Genomic DNA, 13,231 nt, shown 5'->3' with positions numbered 1-13,231 from the left:
AAGTTTTTTTAGTTTTATTCTTTAACAATAAATGTAATTCTTAGCAATTGTTACTCGTATTCTATAAGAATTAATGTAATTTTTGTTTTTATTCTTCGATTGATGGTTAAAGTATTTGTTATTTTACAAGTTTTTTAAATCATGATCAAGAAATAGGTTCAAGAATTTTTTTTATTTTATAGTTCGAGAATATTTTTATTTTTGAATATACTCATAAACATATTCTGTCAGAATGTCCGAATTAAAAGAATTATAATTTGTAAAATCGGATTTTTAAAATTAATAGAATATATGATCCCTTAAAATATGCAATTTTCCTTTATTAAATCCATATTAATTGACTAAAATACCCTTGTAATTAAATTAGATGTATTTTTCAATTATATGTAATTCAATAATACGTATTAATCAATTTCTTAAAATAAGTAAAATGATTGGCCCACAATCATTCCTACATCCACACAATAATTAGTTAGAATACAATAACCAAAGCCTATATATATATATATATATATATATATATATATATATATATATATATATATATATATATATATATAGAGAGAGAGAGAGAGAGAGAGATGATATCGATTGAGAACTCATAGTTTCCTGAGAACCCGAGAACTAAAGGTGGAGCGTTGGATCATAATTAAGTCATTAAGAGCATGATCGTCATCTTACCAATCTCATTTAACTTTTTGTATTATTGGAAATATTAATAAAAAGCTTTCAAATTAACATTATAACATACCTCTAAAGGCGTCGGTATGTTACGTACTCGCCACTGATCGGAAAATCAAACGCTAAGAATGGATAAAGCAATTAGAAAACATGGACGGAAACCTAAAAATGCAGTGGACACAAAAGCATACCCTAACTCAAACATTGCCATTGCGGAAGAGGTGGTAGCTTCCTTAAGCGTTGTTGCTACTTCTACAACATCCGACCATCGTGGTTCCCAACGTCGTAGGAAGATTGGAAAAGAAAAAGTTGATGACATCGCCATTGTTGCGTCTCCTGAACGAAGGGCGTCTAGACATACTAGCCACAAGGGAGATTGCGACATCGTTGGGACTGTTGCGGATGGTCCTCTGCGGTGGGAGAGCGTCGGGAAGGTTGTTCCGTCGATGGATGTAGTGGTTAAGGTGTTTTGCATTCAAACAAAACTGAATTTATCATTGCCGTGGCAATGTAAAAGGAAGTATAGTTCAAATAGTAGCGGATTTATCATCGGAGGAAGGAGAGTTTTGACAAATGGACATTCTGTAGAGCATCATACTTAGGTCAAAGTTAAGAAACGTGGCTCCGATACAAAGTACTTTGCCACCATGCTCGCCATCGAAACTGAATGCGAAATAGGTCGGTGCATATTTTATTCATTGTTGCATAATTGTTGATTATCATTTTGCTTTTCCAAATAGAAACATGCCACAAACCATCAAATTTTATATTTGAAATGTAACTATCACTTCACTTGTCATCAGCCATGAGGTTTATTTTAACCTATCTATTTGCATGGTTTGTCTTAAACTAATATTTTTTACATGGTGTTGCAAAAATGTTGACTGTGAACGATGATGAATTATGGGAAGGAATTTCACCATTGGAGTGATGGGTTTTGAGCATTCTAACACCCTAAGTGTACATGCAACCCTAGAAAACCTGAGTTCTTCATTATTAGGCAGTCCCTCTGATTGTGTCCATTCTCACCACAACCATAACAGGCTTGGTTTTCTTCAGCTCCGAGGACTTAGGAGATCGGTTGAGCCAGTGCCCTGCAGTAATGGACTGTGTGTCCTTTTCTATGGCAGTTCAGACACTGCATTTCCCGGCACACTCTAGTGTGGTGAAAGTTGCACTTTCCACACTTTGGAAGGTTTCCATCATAACGACTGGCAGGTGCTGAAGCAGTAGGCGTCGTTGTGGCGTACATAGTACTCGCTTGTTGCTCTTGTGGAGTGTCTTGTGTTGTTCGCTTCTTCTTTCTCTTGTTCTCCGACTCCTGATTATAGTCCTCTTCCCTTGATGACTCGGAAATAGGGACTTTTACGCTGTGGTGGACTCCATGATCGATGAGTCGCTGAGCCAAGCGTTTAGCACTAGCGAACGTGGCTGGGTTAGAAGACAGCACATTTCCTTGGTCGGAGCAGTCAGACCCCAAATGTATCTTTCTATCTTCTTGCCCTCCGAGGTAATCATCTCGGGGCATAGAGCTGCTAGTTCACTGAACCGGTCAGTGTAGGTCACTATGTCTGAGCCGACCATAGTGAGATCCCACAGCTCTTGTTCCAGCTTTTGAATCTCGCCTAACGGGCAATATTCTTCCCGCATTAACTCCTTTAGGTTTTCCCAACCTATTGAGTTTGCCACTGATAGGGTCAGTGACTTAACATGGCTATTCCACCATGTTAGGGCCTTTCCATCGAAGTTGCAGGCAGCAAACTTCACTTTGCTTCCTTCTGGGCATAAACAGATTTCGAAGACCGACTGTTTTTTCTCGAACCATTGCAGGAGGGCAATGACTCCTTCAGTCCCTTTAAAGGACAATGGTTGGCATCTGGTGAAGTCCTTGTAGGAGGACTCTCCCTGGCGCACCGGGACCTCACCTTGAGTAGAATCAGTAGGCGTTTCACCTCTACTTGTACTGATGGGGTGATATTGTGCCATGGTTGTTGCCACAGCCACGGCCACTGCAGCGTTTAGAGTTGCTGCATCCATTTGTGGAGAAGGTAGGGGAGTTATCGGAGTAGCGTGTCTTAGTGATCTGTGAGGAGGCATCTTTGTTAAAAGAAAACAAAGATGAGACGGAATAAGTCTATAGTAACGGACACAAGCCGAAAGCTGAAAAGACAAGGTTATCCTAGTTCTGGATGTATCGGGTCCTGACTTCCACAGGGTTCTAGAAACAATTCATAAATGAGTCTATACCTAATAAACTCTATGAATTTGAAATAACTATCCTCGAATGAATATCTGTTTCCTGAATAACTGTTACCAGTTGCATGTATAGTTGGTACAACTCCAAGGTCTCCAATGAAGTTCTTCACCCAGATCGTCTCCTTTTCTGCCTCGCTTGCTGCTATATACTCCGATTCGCAAGTTGAATCGGCCACTGTCTCTTGCTTGGAACTCTTCCAAGTAATTGCTCCTCCGTTTAAGGTAAATACCTAGCCTGACTGAGAGCAGAAATCATCCCTATCAGTCTGAAAGCTAGCATCACTATACCCTACAACTCTCAAGTCATCACTCCCACCGAGGGTAACGATCTAGTCCTTAGTCCTCCGTAGGTACTTGAGGATATTCTTTATCGCGTTCCAGTGAGCCTTGCCAGGGTTCCCCTGATATCTGCTAACCATGCTCAAAGCAAAGGCTACATCAGGATGAGTACAAGTCATAGAATACATGATCGAGCCTACTGCAGAAGCGTAAGGTACTCAACTCTTTTATGCTATCTTAGCCTCAGTACTCGGGCATTGAGTTTTACTCAGTTTGGCGTTACACTGGATGGGTACCTCTCCTTTCTTGGAGTCCTGCATGTTGAACCTCTTCAACACCTTATCCAAGTAGGTACTCTGACTAAGTCCAATTAGTCTTTTACTCTGGTCTCTCAGAATCCTTATGCCCTGAATATAGGCAACTTCTCCTAGGTCTTTCATAGAAAAACACTTCCCATGCCAAGACTTCACTTCCTGCAAAGTTGGGATGTCATTTCCTATGAGTAGTATGTCATCCACATATATTACCAAAAAGCTAACTATACTCCCACTAGCCTTGACATAGACACAATATTCATCTTCATTCCTTTAAAAGCCAAATTCTTTGACTTTCTCATCAAAGAAAAGATTCCATCTTCGAGGTGCCTGTTTCAATCCATAGATGGATTTCTCGAGCTTACACACTCTATTAGGGTATTTTGTACATACAAAACCCTTTGGCTGACTCATGTAAACATCCTCAGCCAAACTTCCATTAAGGAAGGCGGTTTTGACATCCATTTGCCATATTTCATAATCATGAAATGCAACAATGGCTAACAGAACCCTAATGGATTTAATCTTTGCAACTGGTGAAAAGTTCTCATCATAATCAACTCCCGGAGTTTGAGAAAAACCCTTTGCAACCAGTCGCGCCTTATATGTGTGTACATTACCATCCATGTCGCTCTTCTTCTTGAAGATCCATTTGCACCCAACTGTCTTACGACATGGTACATTATCAACCAAGTTCCAAACTTGATTGCCATACATGGACTGTATCTCGCTGTCCATTGTCTCTTTCCATTTGATAGACTCGGGGCCTGCCATGGCTTCCGCGTAACTGTTAGGTTCATCCAGACTTACCAATGTCTCATCACTGATGAGTGTCTCACCTTCCGCAGTAATATGGAAACCATAATAATGCTCAGGTGCATTCCTAACCCTTGTGGAACGCCTCAGTGGTACAAACTTTTCAATTGGCTCAACAGGAGTTTCCTCCTTAGGTTGAGTGCTAGGGTTTGAAATTCCTTCACTACTTGACTCTTGAATTTCTTCAAGGTCAATTAGCCTCCCACTGTTTCCTTGGCTTATGAACTCTCTCTCTCTCTCTCTCTCTCTCTCTCTCTCTTTCTCTCTCTCGAAAGACACCCCTCCTTGTTACAAAGACCACATTGTTACTAGGTCTGTAGAAGAGGTAACTAAAGGATTTCTGTGGGTAGCCGATGAAAATACACCTCTCACTTCGAGGTTCGAGCTTATCATGAGTCTCGCGTCTCACAAAAGCCTCGCAACCCCAAATCTTGATGTGGTCTAGTTTGGGAACTTTACCAGTCTACATCACATGAGGAGTTTTGGCAACTTTCTTTGTAGGGACCAGATTAAGGATATGGGCGACAGTCTCTAAGGCATACCCCCAAAATGAGATTAGTAGCGAAGCTCAACTCATCATGAAACGAACCATATCCATAAAGGTTCGATTGCGCCTCCCAGCCACACCATTAAGCTGTGGTGTCCTGGGAGGTGTCAATTGTGAGATAATTCCACATTCCTTAAGATAGTCGAGGAACTCTGTACTAAGATACTCACCACCATGATCGGATCGAAGCATCTTAATTTTCCTGCCCAATTGATTCTCGACTTCCTGTTTAAACTCTTTAAACCTTTGAAAAGTCTATGACTTATGCTTGATTAAATAGACATATCCATATCTACTATAATCATCAGTAAACGTCAAATAATAACGATTAGTATCCCTTGTGGCAGATATGAAGGGTCCAAACACATCCGTGTGCACTAGATCCAACAAACCATTACCCCTAACACAAGAACCATTGAAGGGTGACTTTGTCATTTTTCCAAGTAAGCATGATTCACAACTATCATCTGACTTTAGGTCAAATGACTCCAAGACTCCATCCTTTTGGAGTTGGCCTATCACATGTCTAAGACGACAATGCCATACTGATGCTTTATCCAAGTTATTATTATCAGAAGAATCAATACACAACACATTATTTCCTAGATTATCTACAACAGATACAGCTTCATACACACCATCACAAGGTAATGCTTTAAAATAAAGAACATTATTAAAGAAAACATTTATTCCACCAATTTCATTATCAAAAGAAAAGTTAAACCCTTGTTTGTACAAAGCATGAAAGGAAATAATATTTCTTGCCATTTCTGGCGAACAGCAACATTTATTCAAATCTAAACTAAACCCCCTACTTAACAACAAAGAATAAACTCCAATCTTGGTGACAAGTGAAGCTTTCCTATTCCCCATGATCAAGTTTATCTTTCCATGCTCCACATTCTCACTTCTTCTTAGTCCCTGCAAATCAGAACATATATGAATACCACAATCGGTATCAAGGACCCAAGAGTTAGAATAAGGTGATTTATTAGATAGAATAATGTAAATACCTGCATGGTTGGGTTTAACTTTCCCATCCTTCACATCTTGCTGGTACTTTGGGCAGTTCCGCTTCCAATGCGACTTTTCATGGCAACAAAAGCATTCAAACTCTTTTGGGTTAGAAGAAGGAGTGAAGAAACCTTTCTTGGTTCCACTTGAAGAAGAGCCATCAAGGGTCCTAGCCTTGGTACCCTTCGAAGAGCTCTTCCTCTGCTTCCCTTTACTTTTCCAGATTTCCAAGACAGGGGAGGAGTTTAGAGTAGGAGTAGGAGTAGGAGTGTTAACAACCGACTTACCTTTAAGACCTGTTTCTGCGGTCTTTAGGAGTCCTTGAAGTTTGCTGAGTGTGGCTTCTTCCTTATTCATGTGGTATGTCATGCGGAATTGATCATAACACGAGGGTAAGGAGTGCAAAATGATATCTATTGGAATCTCCTCAGGGAAGTTCACATTAAGCTTCAGCAAACGGTCCACATACCTTTTCATTTTCTGCATGTGGCTCGTGACGGAGTCTCCGTCCTTCATCCTGGTTGTTATCATGGAGCGTATTATTTCATACCGCTCTCGACGGGCACTTTGATGGTATCTTTCCATCATATCTTGGTGCATCTCAAAAGGGTAGTAGTCCTCATAGGACTTCTAGAGTTTAGCTATCATGGTGGCCATCATGGTGCATGCCACTTTGGTGGAATCTCTTTCATGAGTCCGGAAGTCAGCGATCTCCTGGGGAGTAGCAGTGGACTCATTGATCTCCTTTAGCTCCTTATCGAGGACATATTCCTTGTCCTCGTAATGAGTCACCATCCTGATGTTCCGGATCCAATCCATAAAGTTGGAACCATCGAAGATGACCCCCACAAAGGTTCATGAGGGAAAAGGAGCCAGTAGGGTTTGATCCAGAAGCAGTGTTGTTGGAAGACATCTAAAAAGAAGAGAACAAGATTAGTTTAGATATAAAGAGAGTCCTTAATAAAACACCCAAATGTAATATTAAGGCTAGGATCCAATCACAATATATCATAACTTAGAAGAGGTATGCCGTAATCTAAGCTATAACATATTTGAAAGGTAGGTGAATGACGATTCACCAATTTCCCCCACGAAAAACGAAATATAAATATTAGGTTTTTAATTGGTTCTTAGAAATTTCTAGATTCTTTTGAGATTCAATGAACTTTTCAAAGGCATGTTTCAATCTCGAGTGTGCCCTCCAAGTTTTGTGACTGGGATACCGAGGATCACAAAATGAGGTGTGAAGTAACCATGCAAATCACTTGGTACCCTTAAAGTTTATCACTCAAATGATGTGCCGGTTAACCACACGCGCTCCACCGATACTATGATAATCTTTAAGTCACCCTTTAACTACCTTGTTAAGTCCAAGTTAGTGTGTCGGTTAATGACACACGCTCCACCAACGACTTAAACAAAGTGTAAAATGTAATTTCATGGATTAGGACCTCATTCACATTTTCCTAAAGTAACTAAGATTGAGAATTTAATAAAACATTTGGTTACTTTATAATATTCATCATAATTTTAATGATAATTTATAAGTCTTTGTCCTACCCGTTCGGCTAACGACCCTCCACCGATCAAGGAAGCGGTGGGTGAGAGTGGACACTCATTAAGCTGCAATTTTATAGGCAGCAACCTTATACCCCCTTATAGACCGACTTCGTGAATGAGGCCTACTAATGGTAAGACGACTTGCTCTTATACATATATATATATATATATATATATATATATATATATATATATATATTATTAACTTATAATATTATAAAGTATAAGGGTTGATTTTTAACTTTTAAAAATCTATGGGTTGGAACTAAAGTTTATTAGATGACTTTACATGTTCAAAAACTTGAGGGCAAGTTTTGTAACTTTACAAAACCTTTCACATTCATAACTTATGAGTCATTAAAATGAAGATCTTCATTTTATAACTTATGTGTTCTTTTAATGGTTTTTAACACAAAGAGACTTCTAGTTATCCATAACTTGAGGACAAGTTATGGACTCCATTAAAACACATAAGGATCATGAATTAATCATTTAAACAAGTAACTCCTATGATCTATCAAAACTCATAAGAACATGAATATTCATATCAAAGTTTCAAGAACATATGAAAAAAATAATCATGAAAATTTGATATTAGCACTTGTAAATGGATTAGAACAACCATTACACCATCTAAAACAAGTTTTACAACACTAAAACAGTTTAGGGTAATGTTTCTAGTCCATTTCCAGCAGCAAAAATCGAAATTTTGCACTCTGCCTGGCCAACTCGCCGAGTTGGTTACCTTTTCACTTGCACTCGTCGAGTCCTCCCCATGGATTCGTCGAGTCCCTTGTGCAGACAGCTAAAAAATTCGATTTTATCACTAGTTTGCATCAAGTATTCACAAACAAGCCTAGGCTCTGATACCACTGATGGGTTTTGAGCATTCTAACACCCTAAGTGTACATGCAACCCTAGAAAACCTTAGATCTATGTTTGTTTAAAATACATGCAAAATATGATTTCCAAGGTTCATAATCCTATCTAGCATACATGGGGAACTTTTAATCTAAAAGATGGCTAGAATTACATACCTTGTAGTTGATTTGATTCCTTGAAAACCTTGAGAGCCTAGCACCCCAAGTGTGATGCCTCAAATGCTTCCACAACACCAAATTCTTTGGAATGACTTTGAGAGAATGCAAACACTTCTAAAAATCGGCGTAGCCCTCTTGTAACTTGTTGTAGCCGATTTTGGTGGAGAAGATGTTACTTATATAGTGTGTCACGTCTAGGGTTACACCATGTAAACCCTAATGTGACATGACTCTTTATTTCCATGATCCATGGGTTTGTAACTCCCATGGAGCATCCTATGGGTTTAACCCAACTTGATAATCCATGGAGCCTTTTAACCCACTATACAAGTTATGGATGATTTACATAATCAACCCATATAATTAATTAGTCATCTTTTGATCACTTAATTAATTCCAAATTAATTCTTGATCAATACTAATTAAATAATACTATTAATGTATTAGAACTTATAATATATTAATAAACCACAAGTGTTATTTCTCTCATTTAGTCTATCCAAATGCATGATGCCATGCAACCCAAATGGACCATGTCGGGTCGGGTTAAGTACATACCAGAAATAGTTATGGACTTGGACACCTTATCGAACATGCAGTTCAGAGATTTGCCTAGATTACACGATGTTGTGCTGTTGTTGGCCATCTTATTGGAGGAGACAATCTTTGTTACTAGTGAAGTTGTCTCTCGCATAGAGATATTATCTTAAGTTCATGGATTAATAAAACTTCTCGGTTTGCAAGTAAAAATCTTCAATCTCATTCTCACTTCATTTATGATTGCCTCCTATTGTTTATGTGATTATTTTTTGCAGATTGATGTTGCAATAAACTCTAGGAATTCGGGTGGCCCTGCCTTTAACGACAAAGGAGAGTGTGTTAGTATTGCATTTCAGTCTCTTAAACTTGAAGACACAGAGAACATTGGTTATGTCATATTAACCCCAATTATCATGCATTTTATTCAACACTATGAGAAGAGTGGTGAATACATAGGTGATTTCCATCACTTTTACCTACTTATTCGATCCTTTTTTTCATTATCTTACAGTTTTTGAATCTTGATTTGATTAGGGTTTCCAATTCTTGGAGTTGAGTGGCGGAAGATGGAAAATCTAGATCCGAGGATGTCAATGGGAATAGGTAATGAACATAAAGGTGCGCGAATCAAAAGAGCCTACAACTCCAGAATCTAATGTCTTGAATCCTTCTGATGTAATCCTTAGCTTTGATGGGGTTAATGTTGCTAATGATGGAACATGTATGTTTGTCTTCTCTATGCAAAAGACGTGAATGCCCTCATCATCCTTATCATGTTTAATAGCTTTTTGAAAACTTTTCCAGTTTAAATATTTTTTACTGTTTGCTAGCTTATGACTTTCTACTACAGGCTGCACATGTGGTATAATTGTTAATATTTTTGTTATTATTCTGAACAAACCTACAAGATTTTTTTAAGATAAAGATTCTACACTATCACTATTTATATTTTATTTTAACCTTTATAAGGTTTTGTTGATGTGCATTCTTCCAATACTAAGAAAACCAATCCATTATCTCCAATGTGATTATCCATCCAGAATTTATTTTTATAAAGTGGAGCTTTTCCATTTGGTTTTGTTGGAACACTTTCCAAACTAAGTTACAATTCTAGTCCCTATTTATATTATATTTTTGCATATGGTCCAAAAAGAATATTTTTTTTCATTTTTTCATCTCTATTTTATTATTTATGAACGATTTAGTCCTTGACTTACATGCTATCTACAAATTGGTGTGAACCCCAAGTATAGTATGACCATTTTACCGCCTAATTTTTTGTATATGTGATTGATATTGCTACTATTTTTATACTTTTGAGTTCTTCCATTCTGTATATGTTATATCATTTTTCCAGTATTGTCCAAAAAAGAATATTTTTGCACATTTTGTCGTTATTTACCGTTTCCTAACGTTTTCAGTACCTAAGTTCCAATTAGATCACAAATAAACATGTAAAGCCCATGTAAAAATGACCATTTTACCCCTCCCTATTTAATAAATACTTACTCAGCTTTCCATTTTGATTGCTTTTAGTTCCCTTCAGGCATGGGGAGCGTATCGGTTTCAGTTACATTGTTTCACAAAATTTACAGGCGATAAAGCTCTTGTTAAAATCCTAAGAAAATCAAAGATACATGAATTCAACTAAAACCCGAGAACCCGAAGACTAAAGGTGGAGCGTTGGATAAAAATTAAGTCATTAAGGGCATGATCGTCATCTTATTTATAACCATTTAACTTTTTGTATTATTGAAAATATTAATAAAAAGCTCTCAAATTAACATTATAACTTAAATTTTCAGATTTTTTTATAAAGTCAACAATTTTTGTTTTTTTTTTTTTAAATAGCAGATTTTTTAATTTCTCCAGAAAACATAAATTTAAAAAAAAAAGTTGAAAAAAGCACTTTTTTGAATTCTGCATTTTTTTAAAAAAAAAATAAATTTTATAAATTTAGTAAAAAATTGGAATATTTTAAAAAAAAACAAAACTATAATTTTTTTAACCAAAAAATCAACATTTTAGGAGCATATATGCATATTTTTTCAAGTGTATGTATATATATTTCTTATACTATAATATTCGTAAGTAAATTATAAAAGAACACATTTTTACTTACTAATCTATAAACACAATAATACATGTATTTTATTCGATACAAAATAAAATATAAAAAACTAAGAATGCTACAAAATTTCAAATCGTTTTCATGTCTTCGTGTTAAGATTTTTATATTTTCTTCAATTTATCACTTTTTACCACTTCAATATTTTCCCAAAATTCTTCCAAATCTAGAAGAAAATAAAGAAAATTGATTAATGCAAGAACATTCACAAAAATACATACATATAAATCATGTAAGATTCACATGTGATTATATAATATGATATTCACCTGTTATATATTGTTTCCTTTAAGATTCATACGTAAATTACATGTGAATCACATGTAATTCATATTTGATTCACTTGTGGTTTACATGTGAAGCACATGTGATTTACATGTGAATCATATGTAATTCATATATGATTCACTTATGATTTACGTGTCAATCACATGTAATTGATACGTGATTCATTTGTGATTTGTTTGTGTATCAAATGTGATTCACATGTGAATTACATGTGATTTATATGTGATTCACTTGTGATTTACATATGAATCACATATGATTACATGTGAATCACATGTAATTCATATGTGATTCACTTGTGATTTACATGTAAACCACATTTAATTCATATGTAAATCACATGTAATTCATACGTGATTCATTTGTGATTTAGATGTGAATCACATGTAATTCATATGTGAATTATATGTAAGTAATTCATATGTGAATTATATGTGATTTAGATGTGAATCACATGTAATTCACTTATGATTTACATGTGAATTGTATGTGAATTACATGTGAATCACATGTAATTCACTTGTGATTTACATGTGAATCACATTTAATTCATATGTAAATCACATGTAATTCATACGTGATTCACTTGTGATTTAAATGTAAATTACATGTAATTCATATGTGAATTACATGTGAATCACATGCAATTCATATGTATGAAGCTTGATGTTTGCTAATTTACCAGCCATGTGTTAAGTGTTAACACACAAACACACATTCCCCAAAATAAACAACATATTAGTAGTAATCAGATATGCATAGGCATAGGCATAGGGAGGTGAAGAAAGAATTATAATGTCTAATATATGATTAGCATAGAGGCATACCATTCTCCAAAACAAGTCCTCTGGTCCCAAAGGTTGAGCAGGATGGGAGTATAAGAAATGTCTTGTATATTGTCATATGGTACAAAAAATATATAAGCATTAACAAAGGTTGAGCAGGAACAAAGGAATATTGCTTGAACATCATACAATTTCTTTCTAAACTAACTGTAATTATTTATTTATTTTTTCATTTACAAGATGAATTTAAGCAACAAGATGGTTAAAAAAAATTGGTAACTGACATAACCATACAAATAGGGTTTGAGAAAGATGGTGATAATAGGGCAACGGCGTTACAGTTATTAAAATAAAGTACCAGAAAACAAAGTTATAATCTTGTAGCATTGCATGTATAGTTGATGTAAGAGAAGGGCATATAAAAAAGAATTTAAGTTTCATATTTGGTTAAACTGTGATAAGATAAAGTTGAGCCATGTGAAAATTATATATATATATATATATATATATATATATATATATATATATATATATATATATATATATATATATATATATTTATATATATATATATTAAGACGGCAAATAAGGGATCGAAATTGCAGAAGTGGTGAAAAATCAATTCCCACATCAAAGTGTGTCGATTTTAGTATTTTGTAAAACTAAAGAATAAGAAACCTAAATAGACCTTTCCAAAGGACCGGGAGCATAGGCATAGCATAACTGGTAATGCAGAGCATACATCATGGAAACTGCATACATCATGCCAATAGGTTCAACAATCCCCTATTCCGACCACTGCAATTCCTCATTCCATCAATCTTCTCCTCAATTCAAACAATCTCCTATTCGGACCACTGAAATTCCTTTGCTCCCGAAGCCATTCCGACCACCACCATATTCACCTGATACCCGTTTCTCAAACCCGTAACCAGTCATTAGACCGGTGGTCAAAACATTCTCGGCTCACAAAGATCCATCCT

At 36.0% G+C, this 13,231-nt stretch overlaps 1 pseudogene; it reads left to right on the top strand.

The window, feature by feature from the left end:
• The first annotated feature begins 809 nt into the window (after positions 1-809).
• Positions 810-10,698, top strand: LOC145069977 (protease Do-like 9; annotated as a pseudogene).
• Positions 10,699-13,231: the final 2,533 nt, after the last annotated feature.

The sequence above is a fragment of the Lactuca serriola genome, chromosome 8 (assembly GCF_051521515.1).
Source record: "Lactuca serriola cultivar US96UC23 chromosome 8, Lser_US96UC23_V15, whole genome shotgun sequence".
Lineage (NCBI taxonomy): Eukaryota > Viridiplantae > Streptophyta > Magnoliopsida > Asterales > Asteraceae > Lactuca > Lactuca serriola.
The sequence above is the reverse complement of the archived record's forward strand: the minus strand, read 5'-3'. Positions and strand labels throughout refer to the sequence as shown.